We start from the raw sequence: 22,195 nt of genomic DNA on the forward strand, positions 1-22,195 counted from the left end.
AAAGGCGCAAAACGATTGTCTGCCGTTGCTTTCAAGGAGGGAGGGGCAACTGATGACATGTACCCAAAACCACCCGTGACAATGTTTTTGCCCCATTAGGCATTGGGAGCTTAACCCAGAATTCCAATGGGTGGCGGAGACTGCAAGATAGCTACCCACAGTGCAATGCACTTAAAGTCAACGCTAGCCACAGTACTGTGGACGCACTCCGCCGATTTAATGCGCTTAGTGGGGACACACACAACTGACAGTATAAAATCGCTTCCTAAAAAATTAACGTCTATAAATTTGACCTAGTTCTGTAGCGTAGACATATCCTTAGAGGTGCAACCCTGTGAGTTGCACTCTTCAAGCAGTCTCCTCAGCTTGTTCTGGAATTAGACAAGTATTCACATCACAATACACTAGAGACTGAGGGAAAGGGGGAGGGAAGAGAAGATCCTCAGCTGGCATAAGTCAGCATAACTCCATTGAAACTCATGTAAACCAGCATGGTCGAACAGTTTCTATTCTATCCAGGTCCAGGGGATTAGAAAAATCTTCCCCGTGAGCAATTGTTTCACTTAAGGGTAACATCTCCAGAAAAGCATCGGAGACTAAAATATCAGAGTACTTAAGTTATAGTATTCACAAGCAATGTACAAAGCAAAGTCATACAACTGTGAATGTTAAAAAGACAGACATATAATAGGAATGTATGTATAAAATGGCTACCTAGCTCGCTTGATCAATAACTCAGCTGGCCAGAGATTTTCTAATTACTGAGATTGGTATAAGTACAAAAGGAAAAAATAGTAAATGTACTTAGAAAAGTGGTTGAAAGAATCATACCATTTCTAATTCCCCTCTCTGCTAGGTGCTGAAAACCAGGCCTGAAGTATGAGAGCATATACTAGTGCTTCCATTTGAATTTCTCAGGGCCCAGCCACCACATCTCTTTGTGGGATGTACATACATTTGAATGACCCCCTCCCTTATATGTAGGTTCATGGTTGCATGCTCAAGGTGATAAGGGTTGGGGATATTACTCATTATACCAGTTTAAGAGTTGGCTCATTTCTGCACAAGCTGCATATGATAAGATGACCTTGTTTCGAGCTAATTTTCAAGAGAAGTGGGGCCTGATAATCATCAGCCGGGCAGAGATTCTCTTTCCTGTACCAGCAATTGATCTGTGACTAGCCTGATGCTAGTGAAACCTGGCTGAATCCATTTAACCAGTAATCAATATTATCCCTTCAGGGCCTTCCACCCAGTTAAACTTTCCTTCAGTCATAGAAATAGGCAGGTTTAAAATTTCATGTCTCACTGCAAGCAAACATAAAAAGGGAAAAGGCATGTGCAAGCCGGAAGCTGACCGAGCAGCAGGAATTAGATAATACATCTCTTTACATACATAGCATGACACTGTAACTCTCCTCAGGAGAGAGAAAAGCTGGAACTCGCTCTTTAAAAGACCCAAGGCTTTCCTGTAACTAAGCTGACAGTACCTTCTCTAGTTTAGCTTAAGAGGAGTATACAGGAGATACAGTAGCCATTTCTTTGGGTTTAGTTCCTTTTTCCCCCCTCTACTTTTCATAAAGCATGTTTTAAGGAATTCTACTATTGGGTGGAAGTACAATCACTCTGTCCAATGAGAAAAGAATCCATCAACCTCAAAAGGAGAGGTGCTAAGGTGTGTTGGGATTCCTTCCCAAATGCTTAGTTTGGCTCCAGATTTTGTCACTTATGTATTTTATTTGGCACACACCAAGGCTATGCTGAGTTGATCAGATTCAAACACGAGGAGTGGATGCAAAGTAAATCACAGATCCAAAGTTACACAGAAACCCTCTTCTTTTATATACATTTACTCATCATATTGCATCTACTCTACATTGCTTTACACTAGGGCTGTCAATTAATTGCAGTTAACTCACGTGATTACTTTTAAAAAAAAATAGTGATTAATTGCAGTTTTAATCACAATGTTAACTAGAACACCAATTTAAATGTATTAGATATTTGAGATTTTTTCTACATTTTCATATATAGATTTCAATTACAACACAGAATACAAAGTGTGTATTATTTTTTATTTCAAGTATTTGCACTGTAAAAAATAATAGTATTTTTCAATTCACCTCATACAAGTACGGTAGTGCAATCTCTGTTGTGAAAGTGCAACTTACAAATGTAGATTTTTTGGTTACATAACTGCATTCAAAAACAAAGTTCACTCAGTCTTACTTCTTGTCCAGCCAATCGCTAAGACAAACAAGTTAGTTTACATTTACAGGAGATAATGCTTCCCTTTTATTTACAGTGTCACCGGAAAGTGAGTACAGGCCTGAAATAGGACTGAGTGGACTTGCAGGCACTAAAATTTTGCCTTGTTTTGTTTGAGTGCAGTTATGTAACAAAAAAGTCTACATTTGTAAGTTGCACTTTCACAATAAAGATTGCACTATGGTACTTGTATGAGGTGAATTGAAAAATACTCTTTCAGGTTTTTTACAGTGTAAATACTTGTAATCAAAAAATATAAAGTGAGCAGTGTACATTGTGTTTAATTGAAATCAATATATTTGAAAATGTAGAAAACATCGAAAAATATTAAGATAATGGTTTTCTTTTAACAGTTTGGTTAATTTTTTTAATCGCCTGACAGCCCTACTTTACACATTTGGGGATTGACTTGGTTACTTTGTAGGAACAAATCTCTGTACAGTGTGCTCTGTTCACATGTGGCCAGGTACATCTTTATGGTCCTGGCCTATCTTATCCAATGTTATCTTGCTTTTTGTAAATCATAGAGTAGAGTCATAGAAGTGTAGGACTGGAAAGGACCTTGAGAAATCTAGTCCAGTCCCCCTGCACTCAAGGGAGGACCATTCTTGACAAGTGTTTGTCTAACTTGTTCTTAAAAACCTCCAATGAGAGATTCCACACCTTCCCTAGGCAATTTGTCAGTGTTTAATTACCCTTACAGTTAGGAAGCTTTTCCTAATGTCTAGTCTAAAACTTCCCTTGCTGCACTTTAAGCCCATTGCTTCTTGTCCTAGCCTCAGGGGTTAAATGAGAACAATTTTTCCCTCCCTCCTCCTTTTATGTCCCCATATCTCCCTGAGTCTTGTCTTCTCCAGACTAAACAAACCCAATTTCCCCCCCCCATTTTTCATAATAGGTCATGTTTTCTAGACCTTTAATCATTTTTGTTGCTCTTCTCTGGACCTTCTCCAATTTGTCCACATCTTTCCTGAAATGTGGCACCCCCAACTAGACAATATTCCACTTGAGGCCTATTCTTCGCTGAGTAGAGTGAAAGAATTACCGGTACTTCTCATGTCTTGTTTACAACACTCCTGCTAATATAACCCAGAATGATGTTCACTTTTTTTGTGACAGCATTACACTGTTGACTCATGTTTCGTTTGTGATCCACTAGGACCTCCCAAATCTCCTCACTGTATTTTGCACTGAATGCATCCGATGAAGTGAGCTGTAGCTCACGAAAGCTTATGCTCAAATAAATTGGTTAGTCTCTAAGGTGCCACAAGTACTCCTTTTCTTTTTGAGAATACAGACTAACACGGCTGTTACTCTGAAACCTAAGATAAGTAAATGGGTCAGTGAGCTGAGACATTCTGTTGCAAAGGATAACCCCGGAGGCAAGGACTGGGGACTATTTCAGGAAGTTTTAAACACATGCTGAGATCATTAAAGGCCTTTCAAAACTGTACCTTTCCTTTTCATTGTATTTGTAAAACAAAAGCCAGCTCAAAAAGCCAGAGCATGAAATGTAAGCATACATTTTACTTTTGACTTCACTTGCCTCGAGTTGCAAACAGTTGCATCAATCGTGTCACACTTTCCATAAAAGTAGTAAAACTCAGGAGAGCTAACATTGTTTTGCCCACTCAGAACCAACTCTGCACCTTCTATTCAAACAATTGGTACCCAAAGAGAAAAGAATCCTGCAACCTCAAAGGAGAGGTTCTAAAGGCTTTATGGAATATAAGCTACTTTTTCATTTTCAGTCAAAAGGACATGGGCAGAGTTTCTCTTTCCAGAATGCTTTGTATATAGGCTAAGTTGTATAACAAACTGTATTCCCAGAACACCTTTTAGTTTATTGTGAAAATTTACTAGCAGTCAAATTGTTGTAACTTTTGTACATATGAAATCTGTTAGACGCAAGGTGTGCTCTGTTAAGGTTTTCCATATATGAACTGTGTGTTATGTACAGTTAGTGGAAAGGTCACTATGGTCTAATGCTACTTGTACACTATGGTCTACTAACATCTAAAATGTTAGATACAAAACCTAGATAAAAGTGTGTAAGGTCTGTAGAACTGTTTATCTGTCCTGAACAAGACAAAGAAAAATTGAGCTCATAATTTGGAGTAGAGTAACGATGTAGTCACCGTAAGCCTGTTCTCAAGGTTCGTAACATATAAGGCTAACTGATAGAGACTGGTTATCTGATGTTTTTCAGCACTATTGAGGGTCAATTCTTTTAATGATAAAAGACCAAGATGGTTGGCATCTCTCCTTGTGTGTTATACAAGGAATAGATGAGCTGAAAGGTGGTTGAGTCACAAAAGTATTTTCAGGTGATTGGAATTCCTGCCCATCTTCTCTCAGTGACAGTGTCTTACTGTTTCTTTTTCCCTTCTGGCTCTTGATAGGAAGACCTATTCCCTGTGAGGACCCATCAAAGCTGCTAATGAAGTACAGATGAGCTAGAGCAGTTCTCTTAGAAGGCCTAGTCCACTCTGTGACAGGAAGGTGGGGATGTTTTCCCGGCCTCCAAGGAGCTGACTCCATCACTGGATAATATTAAATCATCTCTGCTGGAAAGGACTTAACCCTGGATTCAATGGTACTGCTGAAGAGCAAATATTTTGCCTTTGAAGTTACATAACAGGGGAATATCCTTGGATCCCATATAGTTCTTTAGCCTCTGTGACAGAGTGCTGGAGGCTAATTAGTAAGCCAACCCTCTGATCACTTAGGCACCTATTAGTTCCCCTAGAGAAGGCTGATAGGGAAATATGCAGCTAATTAGCTGATCAGTCTGGGGGCTGATGAACCAATCAGCTGAGGGCTATACAAAGCCATAGAAAGGCAGTGAAGAAGAGAGGATTGGGTTAGCTGAGCTCAGTATACTCCAAGGTCTTAAGGAAGGGAGATCTCTGTAGCCCTATAGGAAAGGGCAAGAAACCCGTGTAAATACTTAGCTGCACAAGACTATTGGTGCTGGTGATGTGAATGTAAATTAATAACATAGAGGTACCACTCACTGGAGCGGCTAAAAGGTTTCTGTGTATCAGAGGGTGGGGACAGAGCATGCCCCATTACAGCCCCCTACAGTTCAGGCTGAATATATACTGTCAATGTACTTTCCGGAAACAGAATATTTCCAGCAAAAGATAGTTAACATACATTTGCTAGCCCACAGGTCTTCCTTCCTATCATAAACCACCAAGATAAAAAGCACTTTTTTGAGAAAATGTTTACATTTAAACTGTTGATTTCCCAGTCCCTCATACACCTGATTACAGCACGTGTCCTGCTGGTCACAGTGCTTATCAGAAGATAACAGGTAACATTTTTGTGGGTGCCCTTGTTAAAATACCTGCAGCATATAATTGATGCTCATTGAGGTTTGCAGGGATACAATATATTGTAAGTGGGGGTTTAAAAAGCATTCACCGTCAACCTAACTTTTCCCATTGAAGTTAACACTGCCTCTGAAGACAAGATTGGCTTTTGAAAATTCCATGGTATTTAGGAGCTTCATAGGAAAGGAACTACACAATCAGTACTTGCAAATGTTTACAGAATTTTATAACACCCACTAGGCAGGCACTCACAGTGCTGGGAAGCCTTATAAAAACCCTGTATAGAGAGAAAGCATTATCCTTATGTTATAGCAGGTCAGGACCAACCACGACAACAACTCTGCTCCTCAGCAATGGAGCTATCCACCCAAAGTATGACTAATGATGGCCGAGGACAGAGCTTTGCAGCAACCGCCTATGGCTGGTTTCAGAGTAGCAGCCGCGTTAGTCTGTATTCGCAAAAAGAAAACGAGGACTTGTGGCACCTTAGAGGCTAACAAATTAGTCTCTAAAGGTGCCACAAGTACTCGTTTTCTTTTTGCCTATGGCTGTTGAACTCCCTTCCTGAGAGGAGGGTGATCGTATGCTTTGCTGTTCCGAACAAGACCCATCTTTATATCGTAGCTTTCCTTCAGTGATTTACACCAAAACCACCACCACAAGAGCTAACAAAGTACCTCTCACTGGCACAGGGCAGCTATGAGAAAAAACACATGGCAAAGGATGAACTTCTTCCTCTCTTTTCTTGCAAGGCACTCTGATACCATGGTGATGAGCACAGTAGGTGGGCACACAGGCACTGAAGTAGTGGCTGGAATGGGGGGGGCCAGGGTCCTCCCACTTTTTGGGAGGCTTGGCCCATCCACTTTTTGCCAAGAGGCCCCACTCCTCCTCTCCCCACTGAGGCCCCGCTCAGGCCAGCGGCTGGAGCCCAGCTGGGGAGTCCAGGCAGCTGTGGGATGCCGCACCGCAGACTCTCCACCTGCCTGGGGTGAGTGGGCAAGAGCAACCCCCAGCCCATCTCCCAACTTCAGGCCCCCACACCTGGCAGGTGGAGAGTCTGCGGCTCCCCACAGCTGCCTGTGCGGCTCTTACCATGGCTGGGCTGCGCCCCCCTCCCCAGCCAGATTCAGGTTGGAGTAAGACACACAGGCAGCTGTGGGGAGCCACAGACCCAACTGCCATGGGCGAGGGGGTCCACAGGGCTTCTCTTGGCTCCCCCACCCCGGGAAGATAGAGAGTCTGAGGCTCCCAGCCTGCTCTGGCTAAGCCGGGGGTGGGGCCTCAAGTGCAGGAGGAGGAGGAGACGGGGCCTGGGGCAGTAGATGGGGCAGGACTTCCTCTTTTGGTAATGCTGTACCACCTCTTCACTGAGGAGTGAATGACTTGCTGTAATGGGGTATACAAACCCCCACAGTAGGCAATGAGGGGTTAATAGGCTGCTCTGGGCTCAGCCAGCCCTGACCTGCCACACCTGCAAAAGATGAACAGGCTGGAGGAGGAGTTAAAAGGGAGCAGAACAGCTCACTTGGGGATAGAGCAGGAAAGAAGGACCAAAGGACAGCTACCCAAAGGTTGTCATCTCTAAGGAAGTGAGGACCTGCTGCAGATACACCCTGAGAGAGTGTCCCCTGCCCCTCCTATGGGCTGTTTGTGTTAGTTTCCCCATGCTGTTACTCTGAAACATGTTTTGTTTGTGGACTTCCTAATGAGGGGAGAGACTGGGAAGTGACCTAGCTAAATGCCAAACTACAGGTGCTGCTCTGAGAAACAGAGGAAGCTATCAAGCTACACACAGCCACAGGGACATGCCAAGCGGTAAGCGGACCCTCTGCACATCTCCTCACCAGAGAGAGTGAGCTTTAGACAATCCAGGGGTGGGGCACAAGGAGAGCAACCTTAATGTGCCCTGCTCCCAGGCCTGCTAATTTAAAATAATTTGTACTCCTTTGAAAAGGTTCTGGCATTAAACACAATCAAGGCACAGAGTAGCTATAAAACTCAACAGCTGATTTGCTTTCAGTTTTGAAAGATAAATCGCTGTATTCATGGGAAAAGCAGAAGGTTTATTATTAAACTTCTGCTATTTCAGAAGTTATCAGTTGATCATGAGTCACGGCTAGCATGTCTTACTGCTGTATAGCAGATACTAACTGAGGGCATTGCTATTAGACACACATGGCTTGCCCATGCCAGCTAACTCAGGGGCTGTTTAATTGCAGGGTAGAGGTTTGGGCTGCAGCCCAAGCTCTGGGACCCTCCCACTTCACAGGGTTTCCAAGCCTGGGCCTTAGCCTGAACCCAAACATCCACACTGCAGTTAAACAGCCCTGTGACAGGGCACTCTACTCACCACAGATGGCACCCCCTCCAGCTCCTGGGGGTTTGGGGGATGAGTTCTGGGCAGCTGACACCCCTTCTGGCAGTTGCACTCCACCACACTCTGTCACTTTCATGGTCTATGGCCCCTCTCTTGCTCCAGAAACCGGTGCCTCCTCTTCAGGACTCTGGACTCCAGCCAGGTGACTCAGCACATGTTCTCCTTCTGGCATACAAAAGTTCTTCCACACAACTGGTCTCAGGCAGTCTTCTCTGGCACTTCCCCAGTAGCTGGTAGGGGACCCAGGCCTACTCACTATTCCAGGTTCAAGTCCAGGGACCCTGGCAACTGTTCACTGCACCTTCCCTGGACTCATTCCTACAGCTAGTTACCCTGCCGCTGCCGCCTCCTCAGGGGGTAACTACAAACTACTGAAGCCCATAGCCTCAAACATACTCCTAGATAGTAACTACAACCACCCTTTGTTACCAGCTTCCTGGCTTTATAAATCCAGCCCAACTTCTCCCACAGCTGGATTTCAGCCACAGATTAGGCTTTAGCACTCACTGGCTTTCCTCCAGGTGCAGCCTATAGATTAATTGGCCTAATTCACCCATCATAAACCTCATAGCCCAAACCCTGCGAGCCTGAGGCAGCTAACATAGGCTAGTCATAGCTTTGTATCTATGCGCACCTGAAGTTGCAGCCTAAATTAGGTAATATAAGGAGATCGTTCAAATCCCACTGAAGTCACGCTCAGCACCTTGCAAGGAAGAGTTCAGTATCTAGCAGCATTGGTCCCTTGGTGCATTTCAGAGGGGGCTCACTCCAATACACACTCTGCAGCACACGTATGATTTGTGCTATTCAGCTGTGAACAAACTCACTTTGCATCCCTAAATATTCATGCCAACTAATGATGGACATCAACTGCTTCCTAGGAAGTTGAAATTAGTCCTTCTGGCTGCAAACCCTCTGCACTGAGTTCATAGCTCTGATACCCCAAATAACTGTCTGCAACTGCAGGAAGAGAGATTCTTTCCTGTGCAGTGAACAGTTTATTTCAAATTCACCATGAACTTCTATTGGCCAGCTGCTGTAAAAATGTGCCCCCTCTGTAGCTGAACTGCAGTTGTATGTGCTGCCAAACAACAAAGAAAAATCTGCAACATTTAATCTTCACTCCACTATGCCCCTTGGAGTTAAGCAGTTGCCTTGGTCCAGTACTTCTAACTTCCATCAAGACTCAGGAAGGCAGCCAGCTGACTGAGAGAGGAAGGAGAATAAATCTCAAACCAAAAAAATTGTGTGCTGTATCTTTTTACATTTGATTGACACGATAGATCTGGGCCAAGAAACATATTCTTCTTTGTATGTTTCTAGCCACTTTGATTTGCTCCAAGGCCAACAGTGATCGATTGTCAGGCTATCTGGCAGTAGATAGTCTTGAGAAATATGATAGGCTGTCATCTAAAATGAGTTCAGACAGGGCTCCTTCTGGATTCTCTACCTCAGTTGGACTGGTCATGATTAATCCTTTCAGGTTACCTTCTACCCTGCTTCATTTTGCTTCCTTTTCAGAGAAACATGCTGTAATGGGCTCTGAGGAGGACCCATTCATCTGTGGAGTTGTTTACTTAAGTCAGGTTTCAGAGTAGCAGCCGTGTTAGTCTGTATCCGCAAAAAGAAGAGGAGTACTTGTGGCACCTTAGAGACTAACAAATTTATTTGAGCATAAGCTTTCGTGAGCTACAGAATCCGATGAAGTGAGCTGTAGCTCACGAAAGCTTATGCTCAAATAAATTTGTTAGTCTCTAAGGTGCCACAAGTCCTCCTTTTCTTTTTACTTAAGTCAGTTTTACATGCCCTACAATACTTACACAACCAACTATCCATCGGCAGACCATTTAACAAAAGACTTCCTCTTCTTCCTTTTCCTAAAGCTTTTGTGGTCCATTTTTAGTCCAATTTTTTTCTAGCAATAGTCAGACAAAAGAAGCAAAGATGCTTTGGCGTCTTGCATCTAAAGTTTAAAGTTGAACTGAGAAAGGATTTTGAAGTCAGTGAGAGTTTGCCTGTGCAAGGAATGCGTGAGTGTGCCCGAAAGCAAAATTATTTTGATAGAACAATTCTTGTATTTTTTTAAATCATAACAGCATTGCAAATGTGTTTGTGTGTCTCTCTCACATAATATATTTGTAATATAATGTAAATATGAAAGTATGATAAAATGTTAAAATCTTTAAAAAGGGACTTCGATAAATATACTGGAGAGCTGTGATTGTCTCTCAATTGCCTTAGCACATTTGTTGAGTTTAAAAGGTCAAATAGATTTTATCTCAGTTGTCAGCCCTGCAATTCAACCAGGAAGCTGAAAATCATAGTGGGTTCTTTCCTTCTCTTGCATCATCAGTATTTAATTTCTGCAAGACAAATTACCTCATTTTTATCTGTGTAAACCTATTATGTCCAAATTCTGCCCCCTGATGCCAGTAAAGACCATAGCTCTGCTTGGATATATTTCCCTGGTATCATAATTGCAATTAAAGCCTTGATTCTGTTCCCACCAAATTCAGTGGAAAAAATTCCCCTTGACTTCAGTGGTTCAGGGTCAAGCCCTTAGCACTCAGTTCTATTAATACTTAAGCAAGAATTCCGGTCCTCTCTTTCTTTTAGACAGCAACTGCACAAGGAATTTTAGCCAAACCCATTGTTACTCTAACTATTGCAGCTCAGAGTAGGTTTATTCCGACATGGTGTTGGAATGAGCTGCTGGAGCCCTGAAGCTCTCTACGTCAAGGCTGAAGGAGTTAGCATCTGAACCAATGATCTCATCAGAGGGAATATTTTGCTAAGATTCCCTAACTGAAATGGGACCTTTGTTATGTTGGTGCTGTGATTATGACAGGAATAAAAAGCAGTGAGAATCTATTTCAATTGCTAAACTAAGCAGAACTGACTCTGCATACGTCCTAGGAGCAGATCTGTTGACTAAGCCCTGTTCTACTCTACGGGGTTAGGTCGAATTTAGCCGCATTAGGTCAATTTTTAAATGAATGCATCTACACAACCAAACCCGTTCTGTTGACCTAAAAGGCTATTCAAATCGACTTCTGTACTCCTCCCAGTAAGGGGAGTAGTGCTAAAATCGACCTTGCTGGGTCAAATTTGGGGTAGTGCAGACGCAATTCGACGTTATTGACCTCTGGGAGCTATCTGGGAGGGCTGCCTTATTTCGTCCTCCACGGTAGGACTCTTTACCACGCCAAGCCAGTAGCAAGTAGTCTGGAATCATTGCAGCACAAAGCATGGCAACAAATGGTCCTGGGTTTTGGTCACATTCATGCAACATTCGGTCTAGATCTTTCTGTGTTAGCCTCAGGACAGTGATGTCATTCATGGTCACCTGGTTGAAATAGGGGAATTTTTGTAAGGGAACAGTAAAAGGACCCCGTTCATGCTGGGCTGTTTGCGCTTGGCTAAAAGAGATCATCCCGGAGAATAGCCACGCGGCAGGGTGGAGAGAGGTGTGTGCTGCACATCCACCTGAAAACCATAGCCCCTCCTTTTAAATGTGAAACCCAACCAGCATTACTTGCTATGGGAAAGGAGAGCGCTGCAGTTTGAAATCATTCCCACATGTTATGAAGGCATAAGAAGACAACCCTGCGTACACTTTGGCTTACCATGGCTGCCTGGAAACCAAATTCTGTTCCCCAGCCGTGTGTGATGTGTCACCATACTGGCAGGCGCTCAATATAAAAGTCAAAATGCAACCTGGTACCTAAAGCACATGTGCTGTCTGCTGTGAATTGCTTCCTGCTGAGAATTGCTGAGTCCCCAAGGATAACTATTGGCATTTCAACATCCCCAATGGTAATTTTCTGATCTGGGAAGTAAGTCCCTTCTTGCAGCTGCTTGAACAGCTCAGAGTTCCTAAAGATGCGAGCGTCATGCACCTTTCCCGGCCATCCCACGCTAATGTCGGTGAAACCTCCCTTGTGATCCACTAGTGCTTACAGCACCAGTGAGAAGTACCCCTTGCGGTTTACATACTGGTTGGCAAGGTGGTCCGGTGCCAAGATAGGGATATGCATTCCATCTATCACCCCACCACCGTTAGGGAACCCCATTGCAGCAAAGCCATCCAGAATGACCTGCACATTTCCCAGAGTCACTACCCTTGATAGCAGAACATCAGTGATTGCATGGGCTACTTGGATCACAGCAGTCCCAACAGTAGACTTCCCCACTCCAAATTGATTCCCGACTGACCGGTAGCAGTCAGGCGTTGCAAGCTTCCATAGGGCTATCGCCACTCGCTTCTCAGTTGTCAGGGCAGCTCTCATCTTGGTATTCCTGTGCTTCAGGGTGGGGGAAAGCAACTCACAGAGATCAAGGAAAGTGGCTTTATGCATGCGAAAGTTTTGCAGCCACTGTGAATCATCCCATACCTGCAACACTATGAGGTCCCACCAATCTGTGCTTGTTTGCTGGGCCCAGAATCGGCGTTCCACTGTATCAACCAGCCCCACTGCCGCCATGATGGCCCAATTGCCACAGCCCATGGTTTCAGGAATGTCTGTGTCCATGTCCTCCTCACAATTATCCTCATGCTGGTGTTTCTTAGCCAGGTTCTGCACATACTCCAGGATAACATGCAAGGTGTTTACAATGCTCACAACAGCAGTGGCGAGCTGAGTGGGCTCCATGCTTGCTATGCTAAGGCGTCTGCATGGGTCACCCAGAAAAAAAGGTGCGAAACGATTCTGTCATTGCTTTCATGAAGGGAGGGAAGGGAGACTGACGGCATGTACCCAAAACCACCCACGACAATGTTTTTGCCCCATCAGGCATTGGGAGCTTAACCCAGAATTCCAATGGGCAGTGGAGACTGCGAGAACTGTGGGATAGCTACTCACAGCACACCGCTCCGCGAGTCAATGCTAGCCACGGTATTGAGGACGCACTCCACCGACTTAATGCACTTAGTGGGGACATACACAATCGACTGTATAAAATTGATTTCTAAAGATCGACTTCTATAAAATCAACCTAATTTCGTAGTGTAGACATATCCTAAGAAGGGACCAGTCTTACATTCACTTTCATACAATTAAAATTTACCAGAGTTGTTTAAATATTTAATGGTGGAATTAGATGTTCAGTATTTTTTAAATTAAATAGATGTATTTATTGTGTTATATATTTTCACAAACATTTAATGAACATGAAAACAATCACCTTTTTCTTTTTTCCTCACAATGACTGCAGTACAACATAAAGAAATTAGTGTAGGTGGTTACAAGGGGTACTATCAAGATATTATTGTCATTGTTTTGATGTTGTTCAGTACAAACACTGTTTAATAATCACACTAACAAGCACCCTGGAAATGTCCTAGAGTTTTTCTTTAAAAAAAAAATAATGATGCATTGCTTGCTTTTTAAATATTTGTCTGTTTCTCATTTTTATATATTTATGTTCAAGAATAATGTAGCTCAAAGAAACACAGACACACTGTCAAGGTTCCTTCCCCACTCTGAACTCTAGGGTACAGATGTGGGGACCTGCATGAAAACCTCCTAAGCTTACTTTTACCAGATTGGCTTAAAACTTCCCCAAGGTACAAACTATTTTACCCTTTGTCCTTGGACTTCCACTGCCACCACCAAACGTCTATCTGGGTTTATTTTATTAGGAAAGTGTTGTTTGGAAACGTCTTTCCCCCCAAAATCCTCCCAACCCTTGCACCCCACTTCCTGGGGAAGGTTTAGTAAAAATCCTCACCAATTTGCATAGGTGACCACAGACCCAAACCCTTGGATCTTAAGAATAATGAAAAAAGCATTCAGGTCTTACAAGAAGAATTTTAATAGTAAAAAAGAAGTAACAATAAAAGGAATCACCTCTGTAAAATCAGGATGGTAAATACCTTACAGGATAATTAGATTCAAAACATAGAGACTCCCTCTAGGCAAAACCTTAAGTTACAAAAAGACACGCAGACAGGAATATCCATTCTATTCAGCACAGCTTAATTTCTCAGCCATTTAAAGAAATCATAATCTAACACATATCTAGCTAGATTACTTACTAAATTCTAAGACTCCACTCCTGTTCTGTCCCCGGCAAAAGCATCACACACACAGACAGACTCTTTTGTTTTTCCCTCCCCCCAGCTTTTGAAAGTATCTTGTCTCCTCATTGGTCATTTTGGTCAGGTGTCAGCGAGGTTATCCTAGCTTCTTAACCCTTTACAGGTGAGAGGATTTTTCCTCTAGCCGGGAGGGATTTTAAAAGGGTTTACCCTTCCCTTTATATTTATGACACACGCCCAGAGAGAGAGAGGGTGGAAAAAGTGGTGGGTGACTAAGGCCTGGTCTACACTACGAGTTTATGTCGGATTTAGCAGTGTTAAATCCGAATTAACTCTGCACCTGTCCACACAACTAAGCCTTTTTTTGACATAAAGGGATCTTAAAACTGATTTCTGTACTCCCCACCCAACGAGGGGATTAGCACTGAAATTGACATCGCCGTTTTGAATTAGGGTTAGTTTGGACACAATTCGAAGGTATTGGCCTCCGGGAGCTATCCCACAGTGCACCATTGTGACCGCTCTGAACAGCAGTCTCAACTCGGATGCACTGGCCAGGTGTACAGGAAAAGCCCCGGGAACTTTTGAATCTCATTTCCTGTTTGGCCAGGCGAGCTCATCAGCACAGGTGACCATGCAGAGCTCATCAGCACAGGTGACTATGCAGTCCCAGAATTGAAAAAGAGCTCCAGCATGGACTGAACGGGAGGTACTAGATCTGATCACTGTATGGGAAGAGGAACCGTGCTATCAGTCAAAAAATCTCAGAGGCCATGAGGGACAGAGGCTACATCAGGGACGCAACACAGTGCCACGTGACAATTAAGGAGCTCAGACAAGCGTACCAGAAAACCAAAGAATCAAACGGATGCTCCAGGACAGAGCCCCAAACATGCTGCCTCTAGGCTGAGCTGCATGCAATTCTGGGGGGGCCACCACCACTACCTCACCCCTGTCCGTGGACTCCAAGGATGGGATACTGTCCGCCATGGCTGAGGATTTTGCAGATGGGGAAGATGAGGAGGACGACGACGAACTTGGGGAGAGCACACAGCACACCATTCTCCCCGACAGCCAGGATCTTTTTATCAACCTGACTGAAATACACTCCAACCCGACGAAGCCAGAGAAGGGACCTTTGGTGAGTATACCTTTTTAAATATAATACATGTTATAAAAGCAAGTATTTTTTTAATGATTAAATAGCCCTGAGGACTCGGGATGCATTTGTGGCCAGTACTGCTACTGGAAAAGTCTTTTAACATGTCTGGGGATGGAGCGGAAATCCTCCAGGGACATCTCCATGAAGCTCTCCTGGAGGTACTCTAAAAGCCTTTGCAGCCTTTTCTGGGGAGCGCAGCCTTATTCTGTCCTCCATGGTAGGACACTTTACCACGCCATGCTAGTAGCAAGTAATCTGGTATCACTGCATGACAAAGCCTGGCAGCGTATGGTCCCGGTGTTTGCTGACATTCAAGCAACATCCATTCTTTATCTCTCTGTGTTATCCTCAGGAGGGTGATATCATTCATGGTCACCTGGTTGAAATAGGGGAATTTTATTAAGGGGACATTCAGAGGTGGGTGTTCCTGCTGGGCTGTTTGCCGGTGGCTGAAAAGAAATCCTCCCCACAGTTAGACATGCGGTGGGAGGGGGTGCCATTGGCGCTGAGCTCTTCGCGTCTGGCTAGCAGGGATCTTCCCTGATACCAGCCCGGTGGTGGGGGGAGGGGAAAAGCGATCATCCCAGAGAATTGGATCGGGGGGAGGGGGTTAGTTTGGTTTCTGCTGCTGCATGTTAAGAGGAAAACTGCAGCACTAAATGGCCAACTCAACGGGCTTTGCTTGGTATGGGAAAGGAGGGAGCTGCTGTTATGAAGGTTGCAGAAGCCGAAAGACTATGGCTTACCATGGCCGCCTGCAAGCCGAATTCTGTTGCCTGGCACTGCGAGTGTGATCCCTAACACCGAATCTGCAGCCACTCAATATAAGATGCAAAATGCGACCTTGTACCAAAATCACATGTGCTACGTAATGTGAGTAGTGTTGTTCACCATGAAAGAGTATAGCCGTTGTTCTGTAAAATGTATCTTTTTAAATACTTCACTCCCTTTTTTTCCTCCAGCAGCTGCAAATGTTTCAAGCCTCCCTCCTCCATCCCAAAGGCTATCTCAGATAAGGCGGTGAAAAAAACGCACGCGCGATGACATGTTCTCTGAGTTCATGCAGTCGTTCGGCACTGACAGAACTGTGTGGAGGGACACAATAGCAGAGTACAGGATGGTGGCCGATGAACGTGCAGAGAGGTGGCGGCAGGAAGATCAGAGGAGGCATGAGGAAACGCTGGAGCTACTGCGGGATCAAATGGATGTGCTCCGGCGTCTGGTGGAGGTTCATGAACGGCAGCAGGTTCACAGACTGCTGCTGCAGCCCCTGCTTAACCGCCCTCCCTCCTTCCCAAGTTCCATAGTGTCCTCACCCAGACGCCCAAGAATGCGCAGTGGGAGGCTCCAGGCACCCAACAACTCCACCCCAGTGAACAGCCCAAGCAACAGAAGGCTGGCATTCAACAAGTTTTAAAGTGGCCTTTTCCTTCCCTCCTACCCTCCTCCCACACCCCACCCGTACTACCTTGTGACTTATCTCCCTATTTTTATTATCAATTAATAAAGAATACATGTTTTTTAAACTATAGTGATTTTATTTCCTTTGCAAGCAAGTTGTGATCGAAGGGGGGAGGGCGGGTGGCTTACAGGGAATGAGAATCGACCAAGGGGACAGGTTTTCATCAAGGAGAAACAAACAGAAGTGCCACACAGTACCCTGGCCAGTCATGAAACTGGTTTTTAAAGCTTCTCTGCTGCGCAGCACTTCCTGCTGTGCTCTTCTAACCGCCCTGGTGTCTGGATGTGCTTATTCAGTGGCCAGGTGATTTGCCTCAACCTCCCAGCCCGCCATAAACGTTTCACCCTTACTCTCACAGAGATTGTGGAGCACACAGCAAACAGCAATAACAATGGGAATATTGGTTTTGCTGAGGTCTGAGCGAGTCAGTAAACTGCACCAGTGACCCTTTAAACGTCCAGATGCACAGTCTACCACCATTCTGCACTTGCTCAGCCTATAGTTGAACAGCTCCTGACTACTGTCCAGGGTGCCTGTGTATGGCTTCATGAGCCAGGGCATTAAGGGGTAGGCTGGGTCCCCAAGGATAACTATAGGCATTTCAACATCCCCAACAGTTATTTTCTGGTCTGGAAAGTAAATCCCTTCCTGCAGCCATTTAAACAGACCAGAGTTCCTGAAGATGCGAGCATCATGAACCTTTCCCGGCCATCCCATGTTGATGTTGGTGAAACATCCCTTGTGATCCACCAGTGCTTGCAGCACCATTGAAAAGTACCCCTTGTGGTTTATGTACTGGCTGCCCTGGTGGTCCGGTCCCAAGATAGGGATATGGGTTCCATCTATGGCCCCACCACAGTTAGGGAATCCTATTGCAGCAAAGCCATCCACTATGACCTGCACATTTCCCAGAGTCACTACCCTTGATAGCAGCAGCTCAGTGATTGCGTTGGCTACTTGGATCACAGCAGCCCCCATAGTAGATTTGCCCACTCCAAATTGATTCCCGACTGACCGGTAGCTGTCTGGCTTTGCAAGCTATCACAGGGCTATTGCCACTAGCTTGTGAACTGGAGGGCTGCTCTCATCTTGGTATTTTTGCGCTTCAGGGCAGGGGAAAGCAAGTCACAAAGTTCCATGAAAGTGCCCTTAGGCATGTGAAAGTTTCAGAGCCACTGGGAATCATCCCAGACCTGCAACACTATGTGGTCCCACCACTCTGTGCTTGTTTCCCGGGCCCAGAATCGGCGTTCCACGGCATGAGCCTGCCCCATTAACATTATGATCTCCAAATTGCAGGGGAATGCGGTTTTAGAGAAAAGTGTGTTCATGTCTTCATCACCGGGCTGCTGTCACCTCCTCCTCTGGTTTTTCAGGTGCTGGTTCTGCATACACTGCACAATAATGCACGAGGCATAACTGCTGTGGTGAGCTGAACGGGCTCCATGCTTGCTGTGCTATGGCGTCTGCTCCTGCTCGGGCAATCCAGGGAAAAGGGTGCGAAACGATTGTCTGCCGTTGCTCTGACGGAGAGAGGGGCGACTGACGACATGGCTTACAGTGTTGGCTTACAGGGAATTAAAATCAGCAAAGGGGGTGGCTTTGCGAGAAACAGAATGGCCCCCTCAAGGATAGAATGTAAAACCTCAAGGATAGAACTCAAAACTGGGTTTAGCAGGCCGTTGATTTCACGGAAGGAGGGAGGAGAAAATGAATACAAAACAAATCTGGTCTATTTCTTGTTTTGAGCCACTTTCATCTATCTCTATACATCTTGCTGGCAGCAGACTGTGCAGTATGACCGCTAGCCATCGTCATCTCCTGGGTGCTCGGCAGAAGATGGTGCAGTGTGACTGCTGGCCACCGTCTTCTGCTGGCTGCAGATTAAAAAAGACAGTGCTCTGCCGCTAGGACTGAATCGCCATGAGACGAAACTTAAAAGGGAAATGACCTAGCTTAGTCACTCCCATGTTTGCCCAGGAGCCCCTGACCTCATCAAGGTCGGTTAAAAGAGCACCCTGGACTACACTGACGACGGCTACCAGGCATACTGCACTGTCTGCTACCAAAAGGCAATAAACTGCTGCTGTGTAGCAATGCAGTACCACGTCTGCCAGCACCCAGGAGACATACGGTGACGGTTACCTGAGCGGGCTCCATGCTTGCCATGGTGTGGCGTCTGCACAGGTAACTCAAGAAAAAAGGCACAAAACTATTGTCTGACCTTGCTTTCATGGAGGGAAGGAGGGAAGGGGGGCCTGACAATATGTACCCAGAACCACCCGCGACAATGTTTTAGCCCCATCAGGCACTGGAATTTCTACCCAGAATTCAAATGGGCGGCAGACACTGCGGGAACTGTGGGATAGCTACCCACAGTGCAACGCTCCGGAAGTCGACAGTTGCCTCGGTACTGTAGACGCACTCTGCCGACTACATGCATTTAGAGCATTTGTGTGGGGACACACAAAACCGACTGTATAAAAATGCTTTCTACAATACCGACTTCTATAAATTCGACCTAATTTCGTAGTGTAGACAAGGTCTACGAGACCAGATGCGGTATAGCACATGATTATGGCATACTACTGAAAAAATAAATAGTCTGTTTGGATTTCCCATTTCAGAGTTACACATTGTGCCAATGGCTCCCTCTGCTGAAAACTCAGTGTATTCCTTTTCTCCTATTCAGTTGTAGAATATAAAGTTAGCTTAAGGCTTGAAATCCACTGCATCTCAACCCTGTATGACAAGTTGACCTGAGACAGACATATCCCAGAATCTGACCCACTGGCCAACCGTTATTTTACCAGACTTGGGTAGGACTGTCACCCTCACGTCCACACACGGTAATGTCCCCTCTACTCTACTCAGGTTCCCTGTGCCATGGTAAGTTTAATATGTTGACAAAATGTTTGGTTTTGTTAAAGGATGTCTATAATTCAGTAAAAAACCTGCAGCAGAGTCTCAGAGCCTGTATCAAGTGACGCAGGCTTGCGGGGCTCCTGCTATGGGACCAAAACTTATTCCAGCATGCAAGCAGGCCTGCAGGGACAGAACATTGTGGAGTACATAGTGCTTTGGATTGCCTTAACTTGCCCTGTTGAAGGTAGAAGGGTAAAGCATGCATTTATATATAATCCCCAAAACAAGCCTCAAGTTAAGGATAAATGTCAAAGACCTCACCACCCCAAGAGCTGTCTTAGACCCATGCGGAGCTGCAGGGGTCTGTGTACATAGGAAGTAAAGCCAAATTAAAGTGTGAATTTAAAGTGCATTAAATCCCTGTGTAGACACACTCATTCAGACATACTCATTCAAGTGGCCTAAGTTTGCTTTAGTTTCAGCTACAGCAAACTAAGGCCACTTTACTTCTGAATGAAAGCACCCACCAGGAGCTTAATACCAAATTAACATCACACCTTTAGTTAATGCAGCTTAACTTTCCTGAGTGTCTCCATGCAGACATGCCCTTGGTCCACAACTTGTATAACCCTCCTTTGCATATGTTGGGAATGACTGTTTGGGCAAACCCCTCCGAATGTCACTCAGGGATAGGGAAATGAATTGGAGGATGACAATAACCAGGAGCAGTACAAGTAGTGACTACAGTGAAAGAGAAACAGTGAATAGAGCTTTTCTGTTACACAGGAAGAGGATAGGACTTACCATTTGTGTGAGAGTCACAAGAGATGCAGAGATATCCTGATTCTCCAGTTGGGCTTAAGTTATCACTCCAGAGCCCTCAGCACAAAACAGTTCATTCTCTGCACCATGTGGTATGACAGTATGGACAGCAACCACCACACTAGTATTTCAAGTAGTCCCTGGTGTGGTTCGGCTGCAAGTTTGGCAACAGTGGAACCAGCCCTGCCGCCCATCAGAAAAGATATATTGCAAACTGTTTTAGAGGGCAGGGAATACTTGACTAGAAACCAGCTGAATATACTCCCAGATGGGACAGAAATTCTTTCCTAGAATAACTTTTCAGAAGTTATATTATATGAAAGTAAATATGAATGCATGAGGTATGCGATTTCTACTCACATGCCCATTTTGTTTTTGCACACATAGGTCATTTGACGCATACTGTAGGTTACTTCTTGACATCACAAGCTGGGAGGAGCAAGCCACCAACCAACCTCAATGGCCCCACATCCTCCATCAGGCAGTGGCTGCTTTGAGGAAAAGCGCCTTGCCCTCGAAGCTGAAAAGAGAGCAAGAAGGAAGGAAGAATAAAAAATTTCTTTCAGTGGGCAGCTGACCCACCAGGCATAGAACTAGGGGTCTTGGGGGTGCAGCAGCGTGGTTTCTATCGTATACAGGGTTTACAGTTTTGTTCAATGACTTTCAGCAGCCCCTCTATAAAAATTGTTCCAGCACCTATGCCGCCAGGAAACATCTGCATGTTTGGCAACAAACCAGCCCTGCCTCTCCCGCACCAGAAAAGATAAATGGCAAACTATTTTAGAGGATTTGAAATATTACTACTGAGGGCGGATCTGTGGTTCCAGGATTGGGCTCCTGAGTCATTTCAGAGCCCATATGTAAATCCATGGGAGAGATTATCCTTGAATCAAGGGATCACCAATGATGGTGACTTCTGTTCATTACATTTCTCATAGTTTTCCTTTTTTTGTATCAAGCCAGCACCTGTATTCCAAAAATCCAGATCCTGCATTCTCTGTGCACCAAATACTCTCACTGATTTCACTACAAGTTTGTGTACACAAGGAATTTAGGAGAGGGCTTTCAGTTTATTTTAATAGTTGTAAATGTTTATTTTGTTTATATTTAATTGTGTTGCGTTTTAAAAGGTTTCATTTGTTTTTTAGACAAATTGTATGAAGTTACTTAAATCTATTTGAATCATTATGAATTCTTTTTTTGAGTGCCAATATTTGAGAAACTTAAAGTATTAAGGAGGCTGGAATTGTGTTCAAATCAATTCTGAATTAGGTATCAGTCACACTCCAAATCATTAATAATTGCGGCATTCTCTCTATATGGTACTCCATTTTTTCAAACAAAAATATATAGGGAGAGAAGGGGGAAGAGATTGAAAGGAGAGAGAGATCTTGCAATTTAGCTCAGGTTTACTACTTGTGATGAATGGGGCTCTATCTGTACAACTCATGAATTCTGATTGATATTGTGAAGTTGTATTATGAAATACTGCTCTATTATGAGTGCCTATACATATGTGGATCCACCATTGCTGACATAGCCTGTAACATGTACACAGAGACCAGCTAATAAAAAGGGAAATACTTAAGATTAATAACGGTACTTAGACCTCACAGAGATTATTTTTAAAAAGCAGCTGTACCGTTAGAAAAAACGGTTTAGATGATTCCTCTTGAGGAAGGAGGGGGAAGGTAGGAGCAGTGGAAACTTACTGGTATGAGAACAAAAGAGACCAGGTGGAGTTTAAAGAAACACAGAAGAACAGGACCAGACAGCAAGAGGAAGCATGGAGAAGGGAAGAGAAGGGTCACAGAAACTGGATAAGGGGTTCCAGGGAGAAGTCACCAAGCATGTGACA

Source organism: Eretmochelys imbricata, chromosome 2, assembly GCF_965152235.1.
Source record: "Eretmochelys imbricata isolate rEreImb1 chromosome 2, rEreImb1.hap1, whole genome shotgun sequence".
NCBI classification, from domain to species: domain Eukaryota; kingdom Metazoa; phylum Chordata; order Testudines; family Cheloniidae; genus Eretmochelys; species Eretmochelys imbricata.